Source organism: Cherax quadricarinatus, unplaced genomic scaffold (assembly GCF_038502225.1).
Source record: "Cherax quadricarinatus isolate ZL_2023a unplaced genomic scaffold, ASM3850222v1 Contig3958, whole genome shotgun sequence".
Classification (NCBI taxonomy): Eukaryota; Metazoa; Arthropoda; class Malacostraca; order Decapoda; family Parastacidae; genus Cherax; species Cherax quadricarinatus.
In genome coordinates, this window is record NW_027198984.1 from 1 (window position 1) to 12,215 (window position 12,215).

The following is a 12,215-nucleotide window of genomic DNA, read 5'->3' on the forward strand; positions in this document are numbered from 1 at the left end:
TACACACACAGAAATCAGGCAGAGAAATAAATGTGTTAATTGCACCTGAAATATAGTTATTGTTAATATATCCTTCCTGTAAAAACTCTCCAGGATTCAAATATGAATTACCATTCTAACTTTGATAATTCTTGCCTGCAGGCCACCATGATACAACTTCAACATCATAATTTACATAAAATGTCCTGGCTCCTAAATGGCTGCTCAATCTGCTGTCTAGGGGCTTTTAAATTACACTGAGAAACAAAGCAGCTCTTGGGACAGCATGTATCTTCATACAAATTATGAAGCATGAGTGCAAATAATTAATATAGTATAAGGAAGCACACACAAACTCACCTATACAAAAATATATCTATATATTAAATAACTTACATGCAATTTATAAACTACAACAGAAATCCACCACACTCCAGTTCACATTAGCTCACTAGCACACTGCTACTAGAGAGTTAAACAAAAATATCAACAGGAAGGATCCATGACATACACCTCTCCCCTCCTCACTTGTGCCTGGTAGACTAGTAACCAGCAGGCAAAAACACCATACAGTACTCTCTCATAAACAGGCCTCTGCATACTAGGACCTTACAGAAAAACCCTGTGAGCACTAAAACACAAACACCTATGGTATACACTAAAAAAATTTACACAACAACAAATACTCACACCGCTACATCTTGCTTCCTCTGCTGTGTTTAACACTTAAATGGCACAAATGTATATATGTTTTTTTCAACATCTCAAAGTATGTAAAAAAATGTAGATCTTCTTTTTTGTTTTACATTTGAAAATGTGTAAAAAAAAATTTTATCTACATTTTTTTTGTTATATTTGAAAATATGTAAAAAAAAAGTAGATCTACTTTTGTAGCAATACGAATTTGAACATCGATCTGTTTGGACCATTTATGGGTTAACTTACTGCCTAAACACACCTCACCTCTTCTGACCACTCTGCCTGACTGACAGGAATAAAACACGTCCAGATTCAGAATAATACCGGAGCTATAAAGCATTATTGTTTATACAATTATTTTTTAATATTGTACTCCATAATATGTGAGTCCATTGCTTACCTTGTCAGCAGTTTAGTGGCTCGTCAGGAACACCATGCTTCAAGAAGTTTCATATATACTCCAGCATGTCTAAAACATTGCTGGGACCTGTATATATTTCTAGACAATAGTAAATTACAAAGGCAGGTAAAAATATTTACCTGTCAGTGTGATTGTGAATACTTGAAAACTATTTCAGAACCTAATATTAGTGTCAGAACAAAGATTGGCTATGAAATCACAATAACTGTTATAAAATGTAATTATCAGAACATAAAAATTATATAAATTAAAATAAAAATGAGAAAAAAGGTATATCGGCAACACTTCTGCAAGTGGCAGAAGTCGATGTTGCTGTCAGGTGAGCATCCAGAGCCAACTTCACAGTCTTATATCTCGGTAAGTACCGGTCCTATTTTTTTATTTTTTGGTCTTATAATACACAGAAAATTGCCCTCTTTAAATAAAATATCCTGGCTACTAAATGGCTGCTTAATTACACTGAAAAAAAAAAACAGCAACTCTAGGGCCAGCATGTACTCATACAAATTATGAAGCATGAGTGCAAATAATTAGTATAGTGTTAGGAAGGATACAAAAAACTCACCTATACAAAAATATATCTAATATAATAATAAGTAACTTATATACGACTTACAATCTGCTCCAAAAAACACCACACTTCAGTTCACATTAGCTCACTAGCACACTGCTACTAGTGACACAAAATTTTACATACATTTATAAACAGGGGGGCTCCATGACACCTCCCTCCCCCCTTCACTTCTGCCTGGTAGACTAGTTACCAGCAGGCAAAGACACCTATGGTATACACTAAAAAAAACCACCCAACACCACATACGCCCACCCAGGGCCGGATTACCGCATAGGCAAACTAGGCATTTGCCTAGGGCCCAGCGCATTTGGGGGCCCGGCGGTCCAAGCGCACACCGCTACATCTTGCTTCCTCTGCTGAGGATAACCTACTGCACACACCTCATCTACTCCTTTCCTGGCCACACTAACTGACCAGGAATAATACACATTTGGTTTCAGTTCAATCCCAGAACTATGGAGCATTTTTTTATATAATATTTTTCTGTAGCACACTGCATAATAGCGGTCCTCCTGCCTACCAGCTTCTCTGGTGCTGTGTCACATGAAGTCACCCCCATTTCTAATTCTTTTCTTGTTTTTACCTTCTGAAACCCCCACCTCCTTGCCTCTTCTTACCTATACTTCTTCATCTTCTTGCCCTCTAGTTTCTCAGTCTGTGAGCCCTCACACGCCTGCATCTTCTTTGAGCCTATTCTGTGAAGCTGAACCTATCACCTGTGAAGAACCTATCACCTGTGAAGCTGAACCTATCACCTGTGAACCTGTCTCTTGAACCTGTCTCTTAAGTCTCTTTGCATTCCTCCAGTGCCTTCAATTCCCCAACAGATTACTTTTTTGGCCTCGGTGCCAAGTTCTCACCCGCTTTCTAACTCACATACGAAGGTGGAGTTTCAACCCCCATTCGTGTGGTCCCCTCTTCTCCTCTTCCCCCCAGACTTCTTCCCCATCCCTCCTTCCTTTCCTGTTCCACTGAAGGACTTTTCTCTCCTTGTTGGTGCATTTCTCCAGGATCATACTCCCCTCCCCTCTCAGACCTCTTTGTTTCCCTCTATAGTCTCCCTGATCTCTACTTGCTCTACCTCACCTGTTTCTAAACTCATGGTATTGGCATCTTTCTTGTCTGCTGAGACACTTGACACTGTATTGCAGAGACGAAACCCTAAATTGACACCGGTGTGCCTCCTTCTGCCCCTTCTTATTTTACACAACCCCTGGAGCAGTCTTTTCTCTCACTGCATTCCGATTCCTCCTTGCTTACACACTTTCCATTGCCTCCACACATTGGCTTTGCTGACCCAACTAGACCATAGATTTTATTGATTCCATGTATCAGAAATCTTCCCTATGAGGATATACTGAGGGCCCTGAATCTGCACTCTTTTGGAAGGTGTAGAATTATGTGGAATATGATTGGGTGTATAATTGGAAAACAGGAATAAATAAAGGGGATGTAAATAGCATGCTGAAAATTTCCAGCCAAGACAGGACTCACAGCAATGGTTTCAAGTCAGAAAAATTCAGATTCAGGAAGGATATAGGAAAGCAGTGGTTTGGTAATAGAGTTGTGGATGAGTGGAACAAACTCCCCAGTACCTTCATAGAAGCTAAGACGTGTAGTTTTACAAATAGGTTAGATAAAAACATGAGTGGGTGTGGGTGGGTGTTAGTTGGACCTGACTAGCTTGTGCTACTAGGTCTGATGCCGTGCTCCTTCCTTAAGTGGAAGTGACTTGACTAGGTGGGTCATTGGGATAATCCAGAAGGGGGAACATGGACCTGCTTCTCATGGGTCAGTAGGCCTGCTGCAGTGTTCCTTCTTATGTTCTTATGTTATCCATCTCATTTTGGGATATGTGTTGTTGCATTCTTCTGATCCCTTTCCTGATGAAACTTTTAATGAGAGTGCACTACTTGTGTATATTGGTATACCGTTTCAACAGGTCTTTGTTCTCTGCTGCATTATACTGCATCCCATATTTATCTGCATAGGTGGTATACAGTTTTCTCTCCCGTGCATTCTGTATCTCTGATATTGCATTCTTGACCTCTTCTCTATCACTGCCCATCTTGTTATTAAGTGATTTTAATGTTCATCATCTATGGGGAGTATCCCACAGTGACTCTCATGGTGATCAGTTGGAGATTCTTATCACTTCTCATCCTCTTCATGTTTTTTTTATGAGAGCTCTGACTCATTTTGACTCACACTCAGTGTCTCTCTTGCATTGTTCTTTCTATCTGCTCCTCTTCAGTTGCACTTGATTATGCTTGGTATGTTCTCCCAGATTTGCATGACAGTGATCACTTTCCTATTATTCTTACTTCCACCTTGTATTCCAGCCCACCTCGTTGCCCCCATTGGCAATTTGTACAAGTGATTTGGGACTATATCCTCTCATCTTACCACTTCTTTGTCCTCTATTGATGAGCTGGTGCACCAGTTTTCGACCTTAGTTTTGACTGCAGTGGCAAGTTCTATTCCTCATACCTCAGGCAGGCATTCTCAGACATGTGCCTTGATGGTCTCCAGTGTGTGGCCTGCAGTGCATTTGAAACATTCTGCATAGGGCTGTTATCAATATAATCAGATAGCGGATTGTCTTTTGGATTTTAAGCAGGCAAGGGCAGTTGCTTGTCATTCATACGTGATGCTAAATGCACTTGTTGGGAAGACTATGTTTTTACCTTTACCTCGACTTCTCCTATATATGCGGTTTGGAAGAAGGTATGGAAGTTGTATGGCAAGTACACTCCAGGCCCAGCTCCTGTTTTGTAGGTTGCTCGTGTTAGTGTAGTGGAAACTCTTGAAGTTGCCATGAAAATCAAGAACTGTCTTTTTTGTGTCTCCCAAGGGCTTCACCTCTGTCCCTGATTTCTTGATTCTAGGTCTGCCAAGGAGCAGTCACCCTTGGATTTCTCTTCTAATGGGATGGAGCCATGTAATGCACCTTTTACTCTTTTAGAGCTACAGTCCAGACTTTCCTGCTTGCTGGTCATCGGAAACTGGGCCTGATGATATTCATATCCGTATGCTACAGCATCTGCATTCTACAGCCCTTACAGTCCTTTTGCATCTTTTCAATCTTGTTTGGATGTGAAGGGTTCTCCATCAACAATGGAAATCTTCCATTGTACTACTGTTTTGCAAACCAGGCACTTCAGGGGTTGATACTTCTCACTATTGTACCATTGCTCTGACCAGTGTAGTCTGCAAGGTGATGGAACAAATGGTGAATAGATGTCTGGTACGGTATTTGGAGACTCACAATTGTGGCTTTTGCAAGGGCCGCTTTAATTTGGACCTCTTGCTCCACTTAGATACTTATGTACAAAATGCCTTTGTTAATAAATTCTCCATCTTAGCAGTCTTTTTTGATCTAGAGAAGGCATATGACACCACTTGAAGGTATAACATCTAAGCTCAGGGCCACTCCTTAGGCCTCCATTGTAATCTACCGACCTTCCTGCTGCTTTCTTATCTGAAAGACATTTTTGTGTCAGTGTTGGCACCTCATTTTCCTCTGACTTTGTTCAGGCCAAGGGAGTCCCACAAGGTTGTGTCCCTAGCAGTACCCCTTTTCTCTTGGCTATAGATGACCTACCTTCCATTCTTCCCTCGCATATTTGGTTTTCGCTTTTTGTGGATGACTTCACCATAGATTACATAGGTGCTGACTGTCACCTGTTAGTAGCCTCCCTTCATGGATTTAAATTTTCTAGTGTATAAACCCATTTTATTACCTTCACTAGATGTCCTCTTGTCCCAGATTTTCTATTGTATTTGCATGGATCACATATCCCAGAATGTGATACGGTTAAGTTTCTTGGCCTTGTATTCAATCGCTGGTTGACATGGAAACCTCACATTTCCTCTTTGAAGGCAGCTAGCCATGGTTGACTGATCCTCCTTAAAATTGTTGCACATCGTTCATGGGGAGCAGATCTCTGGTCTCTACCACCATTTGTATTCTGCCGTAATCTTGTCAAAGCTGGATTATGGCAACCAAGTCTATTCTGCGGCTTCTCCTGCAACTCTTTCTAAGTTAGATCCCATTCATCATTAGGGTCTACATTTATGCCTTGGTGCCTTTCATTCATCCCCTGTTGAAAGCCTCTATGCTGAGGTGAATGTTCTTTCCTTAGCCAATCGTCATGATACTCATTGCCTTCATTACTTTGTCCGCTCTCATGACTTTCAGGTTCCTTCTATGTATAGTTTTATCTCAGACATTAGTGGAAGCCCATTAATTGATCGGCACCCCTGCTTAATCCATTTGTTTTCTCTAGGTCTTCACTCACTCAGGTCTTCTCCCCACTTGCATCCCTTGTATGTTGATATAGCATCTGCCTTTTCCCTTCCTCCTTGGGAGGTTCCAATGGTTTGTGTCTGTTCTCCCCTACTGCTGTGTGCCAAAGCTCTTCTACCTATGACTGCTTCTTGCTCTCTTTTTCTTGATCACTTCTGGTCGCATGTTCATGCTGTCACTGTTTATACAGGTGGTTCTAAATCTTCTGATGGTGTTGGGTTTGTGGTTGTGTTCCCTGACAATGTTGTTCGGGGTCATTTGTTAAACTCAGCTAGTATTTTTACCATCAAGTTGTATGTCATCCTCATAGTGTTTCTCCATATTACATATATGTCTCTATTGGCTTTTGTTATCATTTTGGATTCCCTCAGTGCTTTACAGGCCATTTAACAATTTAATTTCCCTTATCCATTGGTCCTTCATATTCAACTATGCACCGCATAGACAGCAAAAACAAGGACTTCTTTTTCTGTTGGGTCCCTGCACACGTTGATGTACAAAGTAATGAACAGGTGGATGCTGCTGCACGGTCTGTGGTACATGATCATCTGGTTTCCTATAGAGATATTCCATTCAGGGATTATTTTACCGTTATCTCTACCCTTTTCATGGCTTTTGGCAGCAACTGTAGTCGGACTTGCACAATAACAAATTGCACTCTATTAAACCACTTTTGGGTTTGTGGCCATCTTCTTACTACTGTTGCCATACTCAGGAGACTGTGCTCTCCCATCTCTGCATTGGCCATACTCTCATTACCTATGGGTATCTCATGGAAGGATACCCTATCCCTCTCTGTGAGGCTTGTCAGGCCTCTATTTCGGTTCTTCACTTTCTCGTGGATTTCCCGGTTTTCCAGGAAGCTCGCAGGATTTATCTCCAATAACACCACTGCCTTATCACTCTTGCGTTATCTTGCCTTCTTACAGATGGCGCTGCCTTTGACTTACTATCACGATTTTACTTTTTGTCAGCAACTGCTTTACTATATGAACTTTGACAAATAACCCTTAGCATCCCTTCCAGCCCTTTTCTCACCTCACCTCTGATCTCCTCACCACCTAGCTGTTTATATATCTCTGGTACTATTTTCTGCCCCACAGCACAGCATGACTCTTGTCAGTTTAGTGCTTTGATTATTTATTTATTTTATTTATTTTTTATTAATTTGAACATGATACAGAGAAGTACAGAGAAAAACAGTAGTTATAGTGCAACATGCCAAAGCCCCTTGTATGCAGAGCATTATGGGCAGGCTTAAAATTAACTTAAGATAAACTAAGCAATGATATATTCAGTGGTAAAACATTATTGTAAACAGATAACAATTAAGCACGAAAGAGTTTTACAAAGACAGGTCATGTGGTCATTTACTGTGTTGCTGTGCATTCAGTAGAATGAAGTATTCTGTTAGGTAATGTAATTAAAAAATAACAAAGTTTGATTGGGTCACAGGTTAAACATTTATGAGATACAATTATGAGAAACATTTATGAGATACAATTTGTGAGATACAATTATTCAGTATTTATTTAGTTGTAGGTGAGTAAGTGATTTTTGAGAAGAGACTTGAATTTATAAACAGGCAGTGTTTCTTTTATATTCACAGGTAATGAATTCCAGATTTTAGGGCATTTTATGTGCATTGAGTTTTTGCATAGCGTGAGATAGACATGAGGAACTTCAAAGAGTGATCTGTGTCTTGTGTTATGGTCATGTGTTCTGTTGAGGTTGGTAAGGAGATGTTTAAGGGGAGGGTTTATATCCGAGTTAAGTGTTCTATGTATGTACGGATGTTTTGTATGGTGAGTAGGTTTAGAGTTTTGAATATTGGTGGAGTGTGCTGCCTGTAGTGGGAATTTGTTATCATTGTGACTGCAGCCTTTTGTTGGGTAATTAGTGGTCTGAGATGGTTTATTGTTGTTGAGCCCCATGCACAAATTCCATAGGTGAGATAGGGGTAAATAAGTGAGTCATATAGGGCCAGGAGGGCTGACTGTGGAACATAGTACTATATCTTCGATAGTATGCCTATGGTCTTGGAAATTTTCTGGGAAATTTGTTGTGTATGTGTTTGAAATTTGAGTCCATTATCAAAGTGGATTCCTAAGAATTTTCCCTCTTTGAGCTTTGTGATAGGTGATCCATTTATCATTATGTTAAGAGGGACATCTGTAGCTCTGTTACCAAACAGAATGAAGTAGGTTTTGTCAATGTTTTGAGAAAGTTTGTTAGTCCTCATCCAGGTAGATATTTTCTGTAATTCAGTATTCACAGTATTGACTAGCATGACTGGGCTCGGGTGAGAGAAGACATATGTAGTGTCATCTGCAAATAGAGTGGGTTTGAGTAGTTGTGATGCATTTGGTAGGTCATTTATGTATATGAGAAAGAGTAGAGGGCCAAGGGCACTTCCCTGTGGGACACCAACTGTGCAGAAGAGTTTGCCCCATCTGTGTACACATACTGGATTCTGTTGCTGAGGTATAACTTTAGGTAGTTGAGGGAGTGCCCTCTTATACCATAGTGCGACAATTTTATGTGGAACAAGTCATGGTCAACTGTATCAAAAGCTTTATGTAAGTCAGTGAAGATCCCTAGTGGGACTTCTTTTTTCTCTATTGCATTGTATATTTGTTCTAGCATGTGTATAATAGCATCATTAGTATTTTTATTAGGCCTTAACCCAAATTGACAGGGGTTGAGTATGTTGTGGGAGATGAGGTAGGAATAGATTCGCTTATGAATTAATTTTTCTAAGATTTTAGAGAGAGGGTGTAAGTTGGATATTGGCCTATAGTTATTCAAGTCAGTTTGGTCACCTCCTTTATGGATCGGGGTGACCCTTACTATTTTGAGAACTGTAGGGAAGGTAGAGGATTTGATGGATTTGTTAAAGAGTGTTGCAATGATTGGTGATAGCACTTGTGATGCTTTTTTGTATATAAAGGGTTGTAAGGTATTTAAATCTCCTCTCTCTTGTCTTGTTCCAGTCGACCAAACTCATAGCAGTTTCACTAGAACTCCTTTTCTTCCACCCAATAAAGTGATCAGAAGTTGGTAATTTGGCCAGTTTTATACAAAATTGAAGAAAGACCAATTTCAAAATAGGTTCCAGAATAAAAAATGCAATCATACCTAGTACTAAAATAACATTGTGTCTTTTCATTAGTCATGTCTCAAGGCCCCTTTTATATTACGCTTGCTTTCCATATTGAAAATTTACTGTTATGCAGACTACTGCATTAGTGTAAAAATGATATAAATAATATCAGTGCATTTGTGGAAGCATATTAGACCCACCAGTTGACGTGTCTTGGATGACTGACGGAATTTGTTTACTCCTGAACATCGTCAAAAATCAAACATTTGTACTAATTTGAGTTCACTTTCAAGCTACTTTTTGTTTGTTAACCATTAAAAAATCTCTATTTCTGTAATATGTCTTCCATTCTGTCAAATGACACCAAGAAAACGAGAATACAACCATAAATACCATACAAAATTACACCACAAATATGCTGTTTTAAACAAAAACTCGGTCCCAGTTTTTTCTCATGCACTGAATGCTGCAGGATTTTTTTATGCTATATATACTGACCACTCAGACCCATTCTCTCATACGTAGGCCTACCAGCTATCTCCTGCAAGACTGAAAGCTGCTAGAATTTTTTGCATAGTACTACAGGATTGACATTGGCTTCTAAGCAGTAATAATATGGGACTGACAGTGAATGTGTTAAAAATGACAATTTTATTTAGTGAAATGTGATAATAGGAAAAAATATTTTCTTGTTGAGTATATTTTGTTGTTAATTGTGGAATATTGTACTATACTGACTCATGTTTCTATTGCAGAAATATTTTGTGGAAGATTACCAAGTTCTGTCCTGCCAGACATTATATCTTCAGTACTACAAGAAAGGCAACATCTGTTATCCTTGTGAATTTTTAACTACTAAGTACTAACAAGCTGATTCCCACCAAGGCAGAGTGGCCCAAGAAAGAAAAACTTTCACCATCTTTCACTCCATCAATGCTTTACACTACTTGATAAAACTGCAACATACACCCCTCCTTCTGATAATTCTATCTAAATATGCATGGTAGTTAATAGAAAAATACATGCTAGTAATACTGTAATTAATAATTTTCAGAAAAATCTGTATAAAAACAAGATAAAATAATAATAAAAGTGATGTTGAGTGTATCTGCAGTGTTCCACTACATATATTACTCTTTTAACACACAAAACAAAAATTATGATAGTGTTTTAATGCACAATATAAACTTTATTAGTGCTTATAAGTAGGGAAAGTTTTGCTTAAATAAATCTTAACATGGGAATATGTTCATAAGGAAAACTGTGTTTTCAGTCTCCAAAATAGTTGAAAAAACTATCTTGAAATAGACATGTGAGTACATAAGGAAGATTAACTATACCAATGTTGTATGACTAAAATATTTTAAATGAAATACCATTGTTTAAAAAATATGGAAAAACATAAAGAACATAAACCATATCAGTGTTCACAGTGTCTGAAACATAATCTTGTGAGACATATGAGAGTACATGCAGGAGATAAACCATATCAATGTTCAGAGTGTCTTGTGTAAAAGGCAGACATATGAAAGTACATACAGGAGATAAATCATATCAATGTTCAGAGTGTCTGAAATGTTTTAGTATAAAAGGCAATCTTGTGACACATATGAAAGTACATACAGGAGATAAGCCATATCAATGTTCAGAGTGTTTGAAATGTTTTAGTCAAAAAGGCAGTCTTGTGACACATATGAGAGTACATACAGGAGATAAACCATATCAATGTTCAGAGTGTCTGAAATGTTTTAGTCAAAGAGGCAGTCTTGTGACACACATGAGAGTACATACAGGAGATAAACCATATCAATGTTCAGAGTGTCTGAAATGTTTTAATCAAAAAGGCAGTCTTATGAGTCACATGAAAGTACATACAGGAGATAAACCATATCAATGTTCAGAGTGTCTGAAATGTTTTAGTCAAAAAAGCAATCTTGTGACACATTTTAAAGTACATACAGGAGATAAACCATATCAATGTTCAGAGTGTCTGAAATGTTTTAGTATCAAAAAGGCAGTCTTGTGAGTCATATGAGAGTACATACAGGAGATAAACCATATCAATGTTCTGAGTGTCTGAAATGTTTTAGTCAAAAAAGCAATCTTGTGACACATATGAAAGTACATACAGGAGATAAACCATATCAATGTTCAGAGTGTCTGAAATGTTTTAGTATAAAAGGCAATCTTGTGACACATATGAAAGTACATACAGGAGATAAGCCATATCAATGTTCGGAGTGTCTGAAATGTTTTAATCAAAAAGGCAGTCTTGTGAGACATATGAGAGTACATACAGTAGATAAACCATATCAGTGTTCTGAGTGTATGAAATGTTTTAGTCAAAAAGGCCATATTGCGAGACATATGAAAGTACATGCAGGAGATAAAACATGTTAGTGTTGAATGTTAAAGTAATATTTTAGTTATAAACTCATCAGAATATATAAAATGAATGTACCATAACAGTGTTGAGAGTGAAATATGTTACTAATAATAATAATAATAATAATGATAATAATATCTTTATTTACTACAAGTACATGTACAAGGTATACAGGCCTAGTTGGCATCAATGACATTCTACTATATAGAAAGCCCCTTGTTATGCTGAGCATTTCCCACAAATTAGGTCCTTGGCCCAGGATGCAACCCACACCAGTCCACTAACTCCTAGGTACCCATCTTACTGATGGGTGAACATAGACAACCGGTGTAAAGAAACACCCCCAATGTTTCTACCCACACCCTCTTCAAGGGGGGCTCCTTGACGTGGTGAAGAGGCTTTTGGTCTGAGGAATTAAACCTGTTGGTCTCCTTCCTCAGACCAAACCTAATTATCCCCCAATCCCCCTTCCCTATCCCATTATCCCCATCTTCCTTTTTTCCTTTCCTCCTCCTCCCCACCCCTCCCTTATTCCCTTCCTCTTTTTGGCCTTTGGGATTCTTCCCACAGGCAAGCTAGTTCCTAGGTAGGGGGAAGGGTACCAGGGTCCATCTCATTCCATTGAGGTTCTTGGTGGTGGTGTAGTTTGCCGTGGAATCTGGATTGTCTGGAGATGTCCCAATCCCTCTCCGGTCTCCCAAGGAGTGGCTTTGGGTATCTTTCTGGTGACGGGTGTATCTCTGG